This window comes from Marmota flaviventris, chromosome 1 (assembly GCF_047511675.1).
Source record: "Marmota flaviventris isolate mMarFla1 chromosome 1, mMarFla1.hap1, whole genome shotgun sequence".
Lineage (NCBI taxonomy): Eukaryota > Metazoa > Chordata > Mammalia > Rodentia > Sciuridae > Marmota > Marmota flaviventris.
The window spans coordinates 83,643,073-83,659,194 of NC_092498.1; positions in this window are offsets into that span (position 1 = coordinate 83,643,073).

Here is a 16,122-nt window from a genome sequence, read left to right on the forward strand (position 1 = left end):
TCCTCCAAAAATAAAAGGAAATAAATTCTCTCAGAAATGCATATGCAGAGAATTCTTAAGAACAGTCTTTTTATGAAAGAAATCTTAAAAGAGGGAAAATGATATAGGCCAGAAACTTGAATCTATGTTAAAAAAAAAAAGGAAGAGCATCATTTACATGATTGATCTATGACAATATTTTTATTAAGAGAAATAATAGTAATAATGTATTGGGTAGTTAGAGTATATGGATAAATGTAGTGAATCAGAGAAATGTCAAAACAGAAGGGAGGAAGGAACAGGAAATATTACGTTATGAGGCACTTGTACCATGTATAAAAAGATATATTGTTATTTGAAAGCGGACTGAGATTAAAGTATATATTTAAATTCTAGGGTAACTATTGAAAAGATAAAAAAGAAATACAAGTAAAATGCTAAAGTAGAATCATACAAATATGTATAACCAGAGAAGGTTGAGAAAGAGGAGAAAATGAAACATTCACACAGCACTGTTCTAAAATATAAGCAAATCTTAACCCTTATGATGCTCATTACAACCGTAAGTGGGAGCATTATCCTCACCTCCTGGTGGGGAAACTTAGGTACAGAGTCGTTCAATGTCTTGGCCAAAGTCACACATCCAGAAAATGGTGGAGCTGGATTCCAATCCCAGGCAACACTTAATCTCCTGCCTCACATAGAATGGACTCATTAATATTAGAACCAGAATATGGAATGAAATCTCTGCCAGGAATAAACTCATCTACATCCATTTGTAGCTCTTGGGTAAACCTGAAATTTTACTTTTAAATATTTTTTCCATGGTATTTACATAATGCATTCATTGTAAAACAATTAATATAAAAGCACAGGAAAAAATCAAAAATAATTCTAGTATCCAGAGTAAATCATGTTAATATTTTAGTAACAAGGCATCTTACATCTCTTTATGCATACATGCAAATATGTGGATAAAACTGCACTAATTGGGGGAAGAGCCTCTTACTTTTTTTTTTCTGTGTTCACTCCCTTAACTTCTTCCTATCCTTTCACCTGCTCAAAACTGGGAAATCAGTTTTAACATAAATGTATTATAAATGTGTATTTGCATTTATAGAGATTTTGTTATTTGTTTTACAAAAGTGGGATCAGATTTTGTCGTTTCCCTGGGGATTGCTTGTCACTCTAAGACATGGTGGAAATTCTTCAGATAGGTTGGTGTAGACACAACTCACCCATTCTAATGAGGATCAGGTATGGGTGAATCACAGTGAATTCCATGGTACTCTTGTTTTTCCAGTACAAAATGCTGCAATTAAAAACTTACACAGGTTGGCACATGCCCAGTGGCACACACCTGTAATCCCAGTGGAGGCTAAGGCAGGAGGATCGTGAGTTCAATGCCAGCCTCTGCAACTTAGTGAGGTACTGTCTGTAAATAAAATATGAAAAGGGGCTGAGGATATGGTTCAGTGTTTAAGCACACCTGAGTAAAATCCCAGGTACAAACAAAACAAAACAAAACAAAAAACTTACACAGATCTTCTCATTAAACAAGCATATTTAACTTCTGTTTCTTTGCCAAACCCCATTAAAAGGACAGCAAATGGATTGTTTTAAAGCATAAATCCACAAGGAGAGTAGGAGAGAAAATGTCAGCACTAAGTGGACAAATGGCATCTATCTCAGCCGACTTCAGAAAGTTGAAGGAAAGCCAAGATTAATCTGGACATTTCATAGAACCTCCAAAGGTTTAGGGGCACATGGCATCAGGCACCTCCTGAAGTGGAAGGTTAGATCAAAGTTAAATAGTAGAATTTATTTAGTCTCCTTGAGAAGCAGTGAGATTTCTCAAGCAGACTAAATAAAATAAAGTCCCCCGGCTCTTTATTTTATGCAACTAAGTGACTGCTAGTTTCCACCCTGAAGTATCAAAGCTCATTCTCTGGAGTAGGAAAATTAGGGTCTCTGTAATATGGAGGGACCCTAAACAATTGAGACAGGAGATAGATACATTTAACAAAAGAGAATTTGATATACAAAAATATTTACATACTAAATAACCTTATTCTTTCATTAGATTCTGGCAATGCAGGAAGCTGAATATATTCTAACTGGTAAAGCAACTAGAAGTATCCAGTGACCTCTCTGGGGATTGTAATCATCCTGCAAAAAAAGATCTGAAGATACTGATATCAATTGTTCCCAAATGAAATACTCCTGCTGCATCCTCCCACTAAGACGACCACAATGGTAAGATCAAGTGCAGAGAACTTTTTATTATCTTCTCAATGTCTCATCTTAAATATGAGTTAAGGTTATCAGATATTTAAAATCTTCATCATGAAAGAGGCAGACCAAATATAAACTAGAATGAAAGAGAGATGAGACAGAGAGAAAAAGTGATAAACAATGTCTATCTTCAATAAAGATATTACATTTCTGAAAGAACAGGAAAATATTTTTTAAAGCAAGATTCTTTAGAGAACATAAATGATCTCTTAGAAAGTGAAACGTAATAAATGAAAAACTCAAAATAAAGTTTTGAATCTCTGCCCATAATAAAGCAAAAATTGAAAGAAAGTGGGAAAAAAAGATTACAAGGAAGATTAAAAGAAATGAGAATTTTTAAATGATTAGAACAGTGCCTGTCATATAAAGAAAAGAAAAAAATAATAATACTAATGATTCTAGAAAGATAAAATGTAGTGAGAAAAAAAATTACCAAAGAGACAATTCAAGAAAATTTCCCAGTATGGAAGGACATGACAGAAATACAACAAATCTCCTAGAGTCCACACAATCAATTAGGCATACCATTGTGTGGAACACACTCTTGGAACAAAGGACAGAAACTTTCATAAATGGAAGGGGGAAGTGAACAGATTTTATACAAAAGATCAAGAAATCAAAATCTCTGGAGACAGTCTAAATGCAGTTCTAAGAGAAAAGTTCATAACATTGAGCTCATATATTAAAAGAATAGAAAGATACTAAATAAATAATCTGACATCCCATCTCAAGTTCCTAGAACAATAAGAACAAACCAATACCCAAATCAGTAAAAGACAGGACGTGATGAAAATCAGAGCCAAAATCAGTGAAATTGGTTGATACAAATAAGACAAGAAGAGCTTAAGTTATCTGTTTGCTGATGACATGATCCTATATTTAGAAGACCCAAAAAACTCCACCAGAAAACTTCTAGAACTCATAAATGAATTCATAAAAGCAGCAGGAGACAAGATAAACAGCCATGAATCAATCATGTTACTATATCCCCATGATGAATCTGCTGAAAAAGAAATTAGGAAAACTACTCCATTCATAATAGCCTCAAAGAATAAAAAATACTTGAGAATCAACCTAACAAAAGAGGTGGAGGATCTCTACATTGAAAACTATAGAATGCTAAAGAAAAAAATTGAAGAAGACCATAGAAGATGGAAAGACCTCCCATGTTCTTAGATAGGCAGAATTAATATTGTCAAAATGGCCATACTACCAAAATTTCTATACAGATTCAATGCAAGTCACATCAAAATTCCAATGCATTCTTCACAGAACTAGAAAAAGCAGTTATGAAATTCATTTGGAAAAATAAGAGGCCCAGAATAGCCAAAGCAATGCTTAGTGAGAAAAGCAAAGCAGAAGGCATCACAATAGCAGATCTCAATTTATATTACAGAGTTATAGTAACAAAAACCACATGGTGCTGGCACCAAAACAGGCATGAAAACCAATGGAATAGAATAGAAGACACAGAGACAAACCCACATAAATCCAGTTATCTCATACTAGACAAAGGCGCCAAAAACATATTGGAGAAAAAATAGTCTTCTTAGCAAATGGTTCTGGGAAAACTGAAAATCCATATGTAGCAGGATGAAATTTTACCCCTATCTCTCACCCTGTACAAAATTCAACTCAAAGTGGATCAAAGGCCTAGGAATTAGAGAAGAAAACCTGTATATGCTAGAAGAATATGTTGGCTAAACACTCCAACATGTTGGATCAGGAACTGACTTCCTAAACAAGACTCCTAAAGAGAAGAAATAAAATTAAAAATCAATAAATGGATGGCATCAAATCAGAAAGCTTCTTCACAGCAAAGGAAACAATTAAGAGCGTGATGAGTGAGTCTACAGAATGGGAGAAAAATCTCTACAACCTGCTTTTCAGGTAGGGCATTAATATCCAGAATATACAAAGAACTCAAAATCTTCTCACACACACACACACACACACACACACACACACACACACACACACCAATCATTGCATGGGCAAAAGGACTAAAGAAACTTCTCAAAGGAAGAAATACAAAAGGCAGTCAATAAATATATGAAAAAATGTTCAATATCTATATCTCAATATCAGGGAAATGCAAATTAAAACTACATTGAGATTTCATCTCAGAATGGCAATCATCAAGAATATAAATAACAACAAATGTTGACAAGGATGTGGGGGATAAGATTCCACATTGTTGGTGGAACTACAAATTAGTACAACTACTCTGGAAAGCAGTATGGAGGTTCCTCAACAATCTAGGAATGGAATCTCCAAATGACCTAGCTATCTCACTCCTCAGTATATATATCCCCCAAAATTTAAAATCAGCATACTACAGTGACATAGCCACATCATTGCTTATAGCAGCACAGCTCACAATAGCCAAGCTATGGAACAAATCTAGGTGCCCTTCAACAGAAGAATGGATTTTAAAAATGTGGTATGTATACAACAGAGTATTTCTTAGTGATAAAGAAGAATGACATGATGGCATTTGCTGGTAAAGGCATGGAACTTGAGAATATCATGCTAAGTGAAATAAACCAGCCCCTCAAAGCCAAAGGTTGATGTTTGAACATTTTTTCTCTGATAAGCAGAAGCTAATCCAAACTAAGAAGGAATATAACAAAGTAGAAAAAAAAAACAGTGGAGTAGATGAAGAGAATTGGAGGGGAAGGGAGGTTATAAGGGAGGAACATTGGAATGAATCTAACATAACTCTCCTTTGTACACATAAATATACCACAGTGACTCTCACCATCATGTATATTCACAAGACACTAATTTTAAAAAATCCGTAAGTAGATAGCAGAAAGAACAGTGAAAGGGGAATAGAGGGAGGGAGGAGGGGAGGAAAAGGGGAAGTACTAGGGACTGAATTTTACAATTTTATAAAAAGAATTTTGTCAAAATGAATTCTAATTTATGTATAACTAAAAGGAATCAGTAAAAAAAAAAATAGAATGCCACTGGACTTCTCAACAGCAATTATGGAAACCTGAAAATAATGGCTAGAATGCCTTCAAAAGTCTAAAGGACAATATTTCCAACCTAAAATTTTCTGCTCAGTCTACCAATTAAAAGTGAGGTATAAGTGACATTTTTCAGAAATATAATGTATCAAGGTTTCTTTGCATTTCAGGAAGGTACTGGAGGACACGACACATTAAATGAGGGAGAAATAGTTCCTAAAATGAAAGACATTCTCCTCTCCTTCTTCCTACTGCTTCAACGCCCACCATTATTATGCACATTGAGTATTGTTTTCATTTATATTTCTACAAACTAAAACTCCACTGGATTTTGCAGCCTCATCATACTCCCTGATCTAGCTTGTAACTCAAACCTCAAATCCACTCTACACCTGCTGCTGCACCACACCACTGCACAGGTACACCAGGTGCCTACCACAATGCACCGTGAATCTTGGATTTTTTTTCCCTTTCACTTACACATAATGATTGTGGATATTTAAGTGGGATGGTGTGAAAATTTGATATATTTATACAACATGATTCCATTAAATCAGGGAAATTACCATTTCCAATTCTTTACATATATATCATCTCTTTGCATTGGTGTTATGGTTGGATGTGAGGTGTCCCCCAAAGGCTGTCGTTCGAGACAATGGAAGAAGGCTCAGAGGAGACATGATTGAGTTGTAAAAGTCTTAACCCAATCAGTGAATTAATCCTCCCACAAGGATTAACTGTGTGGTGATTGAAGTGGTAGGGTGTGGCTGGAGGAGGTAGGGATCAGGGATATGGCTATGGGATATATATTTTGTATCTGGAGAGTGGAGTCTGTCTCTCTCTCTCTCTCTCTCTCTCTGCTTCTTGATCACCATGATGTGAGCTGCTTCCCTCTGCCACATGCTCCTCCATGATGTTCAACTTCTCCTCGAATCCCATGAAATGGAGCCAGGTTTCTATGGACTAAGACCTCTGAAACTGTGAGCCCTCAAATGAACTTTTCCTCCTCTCTAGTTGTTCTGGTCAGATTCTTTAGTTACAGCAGCAAAAAAGCTGGATAAAACAACTGGAAATCTTTGAACTCCTCTCTTTCGTTCTTTATAACATGTTTAAAAAGTTATCATAAATCATAGTCACTGTACTGTGCTATAGAACACTAGAATTTATTCTTCCCATCTAACTATATTTTGATACTTGTTCCCTTCCCTCTGTCCCCCTCCCCACCACCCACCCTAGCCACTAGTGACCAGTATTCTACTCTCTACTTCTACTAACTCAACTTTTTAGCTTCTACATATGAGTAAGAGTTTGAAGTATTTGTCTTTCTGTGCCTGGTTTACTTCAATTAACATAACATCCTCTGACTTCATCCATATTGCCACAAGTGATAGGATTTCATTCCTTTTATGGCTGAATAATATTCCTTTGTGTATCTATACCACATTTTCTTATCCATTCATCTGTCCATGGATACCTTGGTTGATTCTGTATCTTAGCTATTGTGGATAGTGCTGCAACAAATATGGGAGTGTAGCTATCTCTTTGATATATTTATTTCATCTCCTTTGGATAGATACCCAGTAGTAGGATAGCTGAATTATCTAAATGCATGATCTTCTACCCACTGCTGTTAAAAATCCATCTTGTTAGATTTGTCCCATAGCTCCAGCCTGTCAAAATCTTTTTGGATCCTAATTCTATCAGCCAATGCCTTTGCTATACTTTCCAGACTCCTGTCATCCACAAATTAAATCAATGTTCCCTTTAAACTTTCAGCCAAGGCTTGGACATAAATGCCAAGCAAGCCAGGCTGCATCCATCCAGGAGTTCATCAATCACTGCCAATGACTATTCTTCCAGTTGTGAATTTTCCTAACTCTCATGGGTGATGCTCCCATAGATAAAATCAGATCTATGGACAGAAAGTTTATAATGTTATTAAAGGGGTATCTGGTTTCTCTGCCCTAATGCAAGTCGTGAGTCCAAAGACACAAATATTTGAATTAGGTGAGCAGTGCATAATTCTCTCCGCCTCAGTTTATGAAAACTGTCTACAAGAAAACTACAGAAAAGAAGCATCTCATACAACAGTTTTGTTCTAAAACTGAAATAATGTGCCCCTTAAAACTCTTTAGGATTATGGTCTCTTAATAAGATCATCAACACTACTTTTACTTCCAGTATTGGAGCAGATTGCTTTTTTTAGTTGAATATCATTGAAAGTAGTTGGTTCGATTTTAGTGGCCATATTAAAAAATATGCATATTTAAAATATCAGAATCCTACAGTGTGGCCAGAAGCTCCCTCTGTTAGAGAAAGAGGCAAACCCATTGAGTGAAGAGCAGGCTTTCCTTTTGACACCAGGAAACACAGCCAGGATGAAGAATGGCTGAAAAGATTAATCAGTCTTTCACTCTCTCAATCTCTCCAATTCCCTGGAGTAGAATTTGCCTAACTTAGGAGTATAATGATTGTTTAGTAGTACCATGTTTTTTTTTTTTTTAATAAAGGGCCAAGAGTGTGCAGATTTCTGAAATCTGAGGTTAGAAAGTTAAAATCTTTAGAGAGGGCCAATACTCAAAAATAGATTGGTTAGTTTACAATTTGTTATCTTGGGGAATTCTGAGCTGCCCATTTCAACAACAGGGTAAGTGTCCATTATGATCCAGGTTACAGTTTAGTTACATGGCTATCCTGGGGAATCACTGGGTGCCAGTGTCTATTCTTTGTACTTTCTATGTGAGGTTGAAATTAGGTCAACAGGAAACTGGGATTTTTGAGATCCCTAATGTTAACAAACAAAAGGCCAAGGAGAAGTCAGTGCTCCTCCATTGTCTCTTCTGGCCAGCAACCCATAGGCAGGAGAAAAGCACATCTCAACTAAGGAGAGGTAGAGGGTTGGTCCTCCTTATCAGGGAACTGCAAAAGAAAACAGGTGTACTGAGAAATGTGATCCTCGGTGCCATACAGTGTGTTTGCCTCATGCACTGGGTAAAACTTCTCTAAAAGAGATGTGGGGAACTGTAACTCCAGGAGGGTGAAAGGTTGAGAGCATAATTATCTATTTTCTTGGAGGTTAGCAGATGCTGCCATTATCTTTGACCCCAAGGAGAGGTAACGATAGTTGTTATTTTAACATATTCATCACCACAGGAAAAGAATAACATTTTTAATCCAGCAATCCCTTTGGGTCAGGGCCTGAGCCAAATATGGATGAAATCGTAACCCAGCCCAGAAACCCCTGCACAGGTGAGGTGCCTGGAGAGAGATGCATGATATGGAAAAGAGCAATGCCTATCGCTAAATTAAAACTTGGACTCATTTGGTCTTTAGCTTCATGATGAAAGCACTTAGGTTCAGTAATTTACAGAATTAAATGTTGCTCATATTCAAGAGCTTTTAGTAGAAAAATGATACAATTAAATGACCAATGTTTCAACAGAGCATTTTCAAACCTTATTCTTAATTCAATTTAACCTTTTTAGAAAAACTACTTAGCAGATAAATTTCATCCTACAACCATACAAAAGAATAAAATGAAATCATACTTGTGAATTCTTACTTGCAAATATTAACTTCTTCCATGCATTTTAAGCCAGTGCAATAGATTTTGTACTGAAATAGAAATCTACATTTTAATATATACACACTCAAGCCGTGGGTAGTTTAGTGGCTTCCAGCACTTATTGATCTCATAATATCAAAACAAATACCTTTTTTTCCTTTTTCTTTTTGCCTTCAGGCACTTAATCTTCCATTAGAGGGGATCAGTTACCAACATTGTCTGTAGAGAGCTTTAAGGCTGAATTAAAATTATACCAAGTAAACAATTGTGTCATTTATATTTGTTAGAGGGCGGTCACCATCTGGCTTATTCTGCATGTGCTTTCGGGACCCAAAGTTATAGGGCAATTTTTCTAGTGGAAGTTTTTAATCAAACTGTCATCTCCTGTCTAAGCCATCTTGTTGAAACATGACATTTCTGACCCTGGAAGCATCATGGGAATTTGAAGGAGAATATAAATTTGTTTTACTGGGTTTTTTTATTGCTTGACCAAAAAAATTAGCTTTGTATGTATTAAAATATTAAAATTTAAAGGATCTTTGTGCCCAGATGTAGCAAGATATAAATTAATAAAAATCTTGAAACTATTATGTATCTTATTCTCCTTTGAATCAAATTACTGTGGCCAACATTTACTAGGCAATTTCTATACACACCAGGCTCTGTTATTGCTGAATTGTGTTATGACTTAATCTACACAGTCACTTTATGCACTATGCTTTATTATTGCTTTCAATTTTGCAGATAAGGAAACTGAGGCAGAGATTGCATAAGTATCTTTAAGTAACTTGCCTAAGGATTTAAGCCCAGAGCCACCAGATTTGAGCCTAGGCACTAGACCAGCAGTATGTGTGTTCTACCATATATCATCTGGAACAATCTACTTGCAGACTAGGAAGTCCTCACCCAAACCTGGGACCAGTGACTATAAAACCCAGAGAATGAGTTGGATGAAAATAGTGCATTTTCAAATCCTGATACCTCATTGTGTTTTCAAATGCTGGTCTCTATTATAGAGACCTTGGCCAAGCAAACAGGGGGGCTGCTCTTGTTTCAAAGAAATTTTTTCCATGAATATTACATGTAGGGAAATAAAAAGGAAGCAAGTGTTTTTTTTTTAAGCATTTAGTTCACCTTCTCCACTTTTACCATCTTTGTAAAACAGAGCCAGATTCTTTTATTTATAATGACAGTTGCCATGAATTACCTTTTCGTCATTTCAGCTTCAGTAATCAGAGGATTATGGAGCTTTTTCATTAGGCTTTTTTCTCCCCTCTTTCTCTCCCTAAAAAGAACATGATGAGGCATTTTCTCCATTCTTTCAAAATCTAAACTCTCTAAACAAGCTGTGCTCAGGCTGCGCTGTGGATATTTGACAGTAGGAACTCACCTGGTTGGTGTAACAGCCACTTACTTTACTTGTTGCTGTCAGAAGCAATGATGGATGTTTTGCACAGAAAAGCACTGGATGTCCTATTTGGAGAGCAGTTGACAGTTTAAACTATTGCCATGGGCTTAGTGCAGCACTTTGTAGCTGAGGTGGCCTGATGATAGCTTCAATCAATGGAACACAAAATCATCCTCCAGGTTCCTAGTCAGTAAAAAACAATGTCTTATGTTGCAAAACATAGTTGATACTTGAAGTCTCCTAAGCTTGAAGTTAGGAGATGAAATAGAGGATATGTTCGAGTGATTTTATTTTCTGCCTTCTGTCTTTACATAGAGTATTTCAAGCTTCAAAGGGACTTCGAGATTCATCTAGTTTAACCCTGGACTTTTCTCAGAGAAAGAAAGACTTCCAAGATGGAGACTTTTGTCTTCAGCCCTGTTCTGGGAGGGAGGTCTGAGCTCACAGCACTTGATCACTAGGAGAACACCTTCCATTGAACTCACTGAGCCTACCAGCATTTCATGAGCATGTGCCATGTGTTATGTACTGCTTAGCTGTAGGAGTGTTAAGGGTGAATGACCTGCATCTTCTCTTTGCCTGAAAAAGGAGGTAGTCAGGTGCCAGAAGTTGGCAAACCTTGACCAGCATGCTAAATCTCTATGTGCATTGGCTCATGTATGTTCATGTCTGTTTTTGAGGTGCAATGGAGAATGGTACTGTTATTACAGAGACCATGTGACCCATGAAGCTAAAAATATTTATAATTTGTCCTTAATAGAAAAATTTTGCCAATGTCTGGTTCATCCCCTCTCCCTTTGGGGTGGTAGTGATTAGAAATGAGTGGCTGGTAGAAAAACTGGCTCAGAAAAGCCCCGGGTCTCACAAAAACAGAGTCAGTGTCACTAGAGGAGGCTCATGACTACAAATGCAACACACTCTGCTTTCCTAGACCCCATTTAGGCTACTCCATGGCTCCTGAAGGTGTTTGAGGTAGAAAGTCTTAATTGTGTACAAGGTCAACTAAGATGGAGAGACAAAGGAGTAAGCTCTTCCTCACTCAGTCTCAGTGCTAGGTCTCAACGTGGGACATTGCTTCTTCACCAGCAATATTACAAAATCTCATTACAAAATCTCCAGGCACTAGTGAGCTATAGAGGATGTAGCAGAGAGTGTACAATGACACTCTTTTGACCCCAAGCACAGGTATTTATTGGCCCTCAGAACCTGGAGCAGCACCTGGCATGTGTCAGATCCTCTATAGTTTCTATTGAGTGAATCAGTGGTGGAGAAAGGGGCAAAACAGAGGAAGTTATTAATGATGCTTTTTAACTGGCCAATGGACATGTTGTGATTGTCTCATTGTGTTTTTTTTTTAATTTTTAAAAAATTTTTACTTACTATTTTTAGTGGTGTGAAAGTAGCTTTTTTTGATTAGGAAAATATCCCAAGCAAATGAAGTCCTTGTGGTTTGAACAACTATTATAACTTGTTTTATCAACACATAAATCTCCTGACAGTTGCTAATGAGAAAGCCTAGAGATTGAACGTATGGGTCTTCCTTAAGTCTACTCAATGAACTTTTAACAAACTGGACTTTTAATCCTTGGCTGGTCCATGGATTCCTGCATATGTAAAAGTCTTGATGGCTAGATAGAGGAACTGTATTTTTATATCACAGGCAATAGATATCAATTTTTAATAATGTATAGAAAATATAACTTCATGTCACAACTGATAGAATCTAAAGAAGCTATGAAGGCTGGCAGCCTTCCCACCTGAGTTATGGTAGACAAAATGAGGTTGCTCTAATTAAAATATTACCTTTTGTCAATGGATTTAAAACCACTAGTGGCCATCGTTGATTGAATGCCTATGTTATTAGCAGGAACTGTGTTAATGGTTCTACCTGAAACATTTAATTTAGTCTTCATTACAAACACACAAGGGAGGTTGGGTTAGTATTCTCATCTGACATATTTGGAAAATGAGGCAAGCTCAAAGGGTTAACTAAGTTACCCAAGGTCATAGGTGTATTTATTAGCAGGGGAATACTGAAAGGGTTTATTGCCTTCCCAGCAATAAACTATTTGGATTGGCCTGGGTTGTACAGCAATCAAAATTCTAGATGGAAATACTGCCTAGGTTATATTTACAATGGCATTATTCAAACCAATTCTTACACTTGCAAAGGATACTGTAAAGCCCAGACATTTCAGGCTTAAGAGGTGCGTGTATGGGTGTGTATACATGAGTGTGTGCATTTTTCTGAGAAGGGCTTTCATGGAAATTTATGGCCCAATAAAATGTTGAGCATAATTGACTTTCTTGATGATTCAATTGTTCTTTGATTCACTCAGTAAAAACCCATCAAATATCAACATTGTGGCAGGTACCAAGCAAGGGGGAATTCTAAAATGAGGGGCTAAATTAAAGTAGAAGCCCTTTCTGCCATTTATTTTGCAGTTAACCTATTATGAAAAAGTCCTTTATGTCTTTCCTTATTTAGGGCTCCAGAATCTATAACATGAATTAATTTACTAATGTAGAGCTCAATAGAAAATTAATAATGCTAAATACATTGGCTGAGTTAATCATAAAAAATTAGAAACACCATTCCCTACCAAACAATAAAAAGAGGCCAACTAAACATCTTTTGATATGTTATATACATGTTCAATCTTTATTGTAGTACCTTGGTTTTCTCAAAATAATCAGGGTTTGGGGAAAAAAAAAGTTTTTCAAAAAGAATTTTTGGCAAAGAAATTGAGACCTTTTGTACCAGAAACACAGGATTCTTTAAGTTTGTCAAGATTCTTTAAGCTTCAAATAATAGAAACCCAATCTTAAATAATAACAGAATTTTATTTAAACAGCTGAAATACCAGGGAAGACTTAGTTCAGTAATGTGGGAGCCCAGAGATCAAACAATATTGTCAGGGTTCTATTTCTCCCTCTGCCTTTGGAATGGGCTCTTACCATGTGGTAAGAAATGCTCCCACTCCCTTATTCTGCCAATTTAACAACCACAGTAGAAAAATGATCTTCTTCAGTCTTCTCATCAAAAAGGTCACAAGCACTATTTGGATTGGCCTGGGTTGTACATGCTCAGTTCTAAGACAATAACTCCAGTAATTATAGCCAAAAATGTGGAACACCCAAGGTCAGAGTTACACGCCTGCCCTTGAAGTTGGAGTGGAGAAGGGAAATCGTCCATTCAAATTACACAGTCTCTTATAGAACAGAAGAATCCTATTACCATAAGAGAGGGGAATGGCTTCCTGGTGGATCAAAACCATAGATGCCCATCCCATTAATATATGTGTTCTCAGGATACTCCCTATGAGGCAGAGAGCCTGATTTTTACTGAATGACAAACATCTTTTACTATGTGCTAGGCATTTTTTTAGGCAAAAGATATAGGTAAACCAAACAGGTGAACATCCTTTATTCTAGTTAGAGGAAATGGCCAATAAGCAAAACAAACAAGTTAAAGTGAGTCAGAAGGTAAGAAGTGTTACAGAGAGATGCAAGACAAGAGAGAAAAACAGGATATTAGAGAAGAAAGGGAGCTTCCATGTTAATAGGGCCACAGAACTTCACTGGATGACTGTGGACAAAGACTTGAAGTAAACGAAAGTGGTAACCATATAGATATCAAGGAGATGAGAGGTTGGCAGAAAGAAATAACACATGCAAAGGCCCTGAGGTGAGAACATGCCTGGCATGTTCAAGGATTAGCAAGGAGGCCAGAGGAGCTAAAGTTAAGTGCTCAATAGTGGTAGAGTTCTAAGCATAATGTCATGGCTTTGGGGGACTTGATTTTTACTTTGAGTGAAATGGAAAGCCACTGTAACTTTTGAAACACAGCAAATCTAAATCTAAGCCCTATTTCTACTAATAGTTATATGATTTAACTATCATTTAACTCTCTGAAAGATGCTTTCCCACCTGTAAACTAAAGTTAATAAGTAGATGATGAGACCCAAAGAAAAACAATCTTATAAAGAACCCAGCATAGGGCCTGGCACATAGAAGTAGTCAGTGAAGGCTGATTTTTTTTTCTTCCATCTATGTAAAGGACCCAACCTCCCAGAATCATCCCCCAACCCAAAGAGATCCTTTTAAAATCTTATAATTTATATATATATATATATATATATATATATATATATATATGTATTTCCTTTTATTTATCTCCTTTTTAGATATATGTACATCCTTTATGGAGTCTTCATTGCCCCACAGATAAAAGCATCCTAAGCTGGACCTACAGGTATTTCAGGAACTACACACTTTCAAGAGGAGATCAAGATGGACCCACTTCTTACTGGATAACAAAGAATTTTCCGTGTGTTCTGGTATATTTAATACATAACATAATAAACAGAACTTATGTGTCATGTCAAGAGGTGGAGCATAAATGATTATGACAAGGGAAATGGAAGATCAGATGCTATAACCTCAGCTGACAGCAGAATCCGCATGATTAATGTTCTCAGCTAAAATAGCCAACGTTCAAAAGCATCCCTTTTAGCCTTTCCAAGGAGCTGAGAACATGAACTGTTTCATAATGAGAAATGACCAAGGTGCTTTCCTGATTGTCTCGAGAAATAAAGGACCATTCTTAAAAATTTCAGGAAGGTTTCAGAAGAGAGCCCCTTGGCCAAGGACAGGCATGTGGGAACGTGGGTTTGCAGAAGACCTTCAGCAAGATGACCACCCTGCACACACTGTTTTAAAACAGCCTAACGCTCAGCCCCACTGCTGGTCCTTCCAACCACAGTTGCATGGAGTGTTATTAACATCTTGGCCGTTGTCATCTTTGTCATCTTCATGTGTGTGATTTCTTCTCCCAAGGACAGACTTATAATCAGAAGTGACAGACGGAGGACTATATTCTGATTTTTTGGATCTAACCACTTTCCTCTCATGGGCTCCTTTTTACACACACACACACACACACTTAAAATGGGATTTGTGATTTCATTGATTTAAAGAGGAATGTAATCCAAGCTAGATGGTTCTTTTTTTCTGAGTTTAAAAGCAATTAAAACATTTTCATGACCCTCTAAAAGTATCACGGGCCTTGGGCACAGTGTGTATCGCACACCTGATGGATAGGTCAGCTCTGGATAAGCTTAACACAAAAGCAGCATATCATATCACGGCAGGGGAAGTGAGCATTTCTCACAAGACCGAGCACTGGCCACTTATTCTGCATTCTGAAATTTCAATCACTGAAGTTCCCGTGTCATTGGTGGCCAAAGGTGACTTTAACCTCCTGTGATGTCTTCCTACCTGGATGAAGGTTACATTTATCACTGTGACATTGCAATTGACCTATCCCTAATACTGTCTCCTTATCACTCATATATTCAGAAGTAGCTCATACAGAGAGGAGTGGATTAGGGAAAGGCAAAGAGGGCAAAAAACAAAAAAACGGTAGAGGGAATGGGGTGCCTGAGCAGTGCCACCTGGGAGCTGGGCCTACCACACTGCTAGACAGGCTGGAGCCCAGGGCTGAGGAATATGGCCCTGAAACCATACCCTAAATGCCAATTCAAACACGCCTCTTCCCACCCAATGACTCATCCGAGGGAGGCACACTCTGCAGTGGGGATGGAATGGTAGGCAGTACTGTTCTTCCTAGCAGGCATCCACTTTCCTGGAAACCCTGATCACTGAGAGCAGGGAAGATGGGTACAGTGGCCGTGATGGACAGTTACTCATTCCGCTCATGAAGTTCATTAAGAGTGTTCCAGTGGGACGGAGTTGTGGATCAGTGGTAGAGCGCATGCCTAGCACATGTGAGGCACTGGGTTCCATCTCCAGCACCACATAAAAATAAATAAAATAAAGATATTGTGTCCATCTACAACTAAAAAATATTCTTTTAAAAAAAATAAGAAGAATGTCCC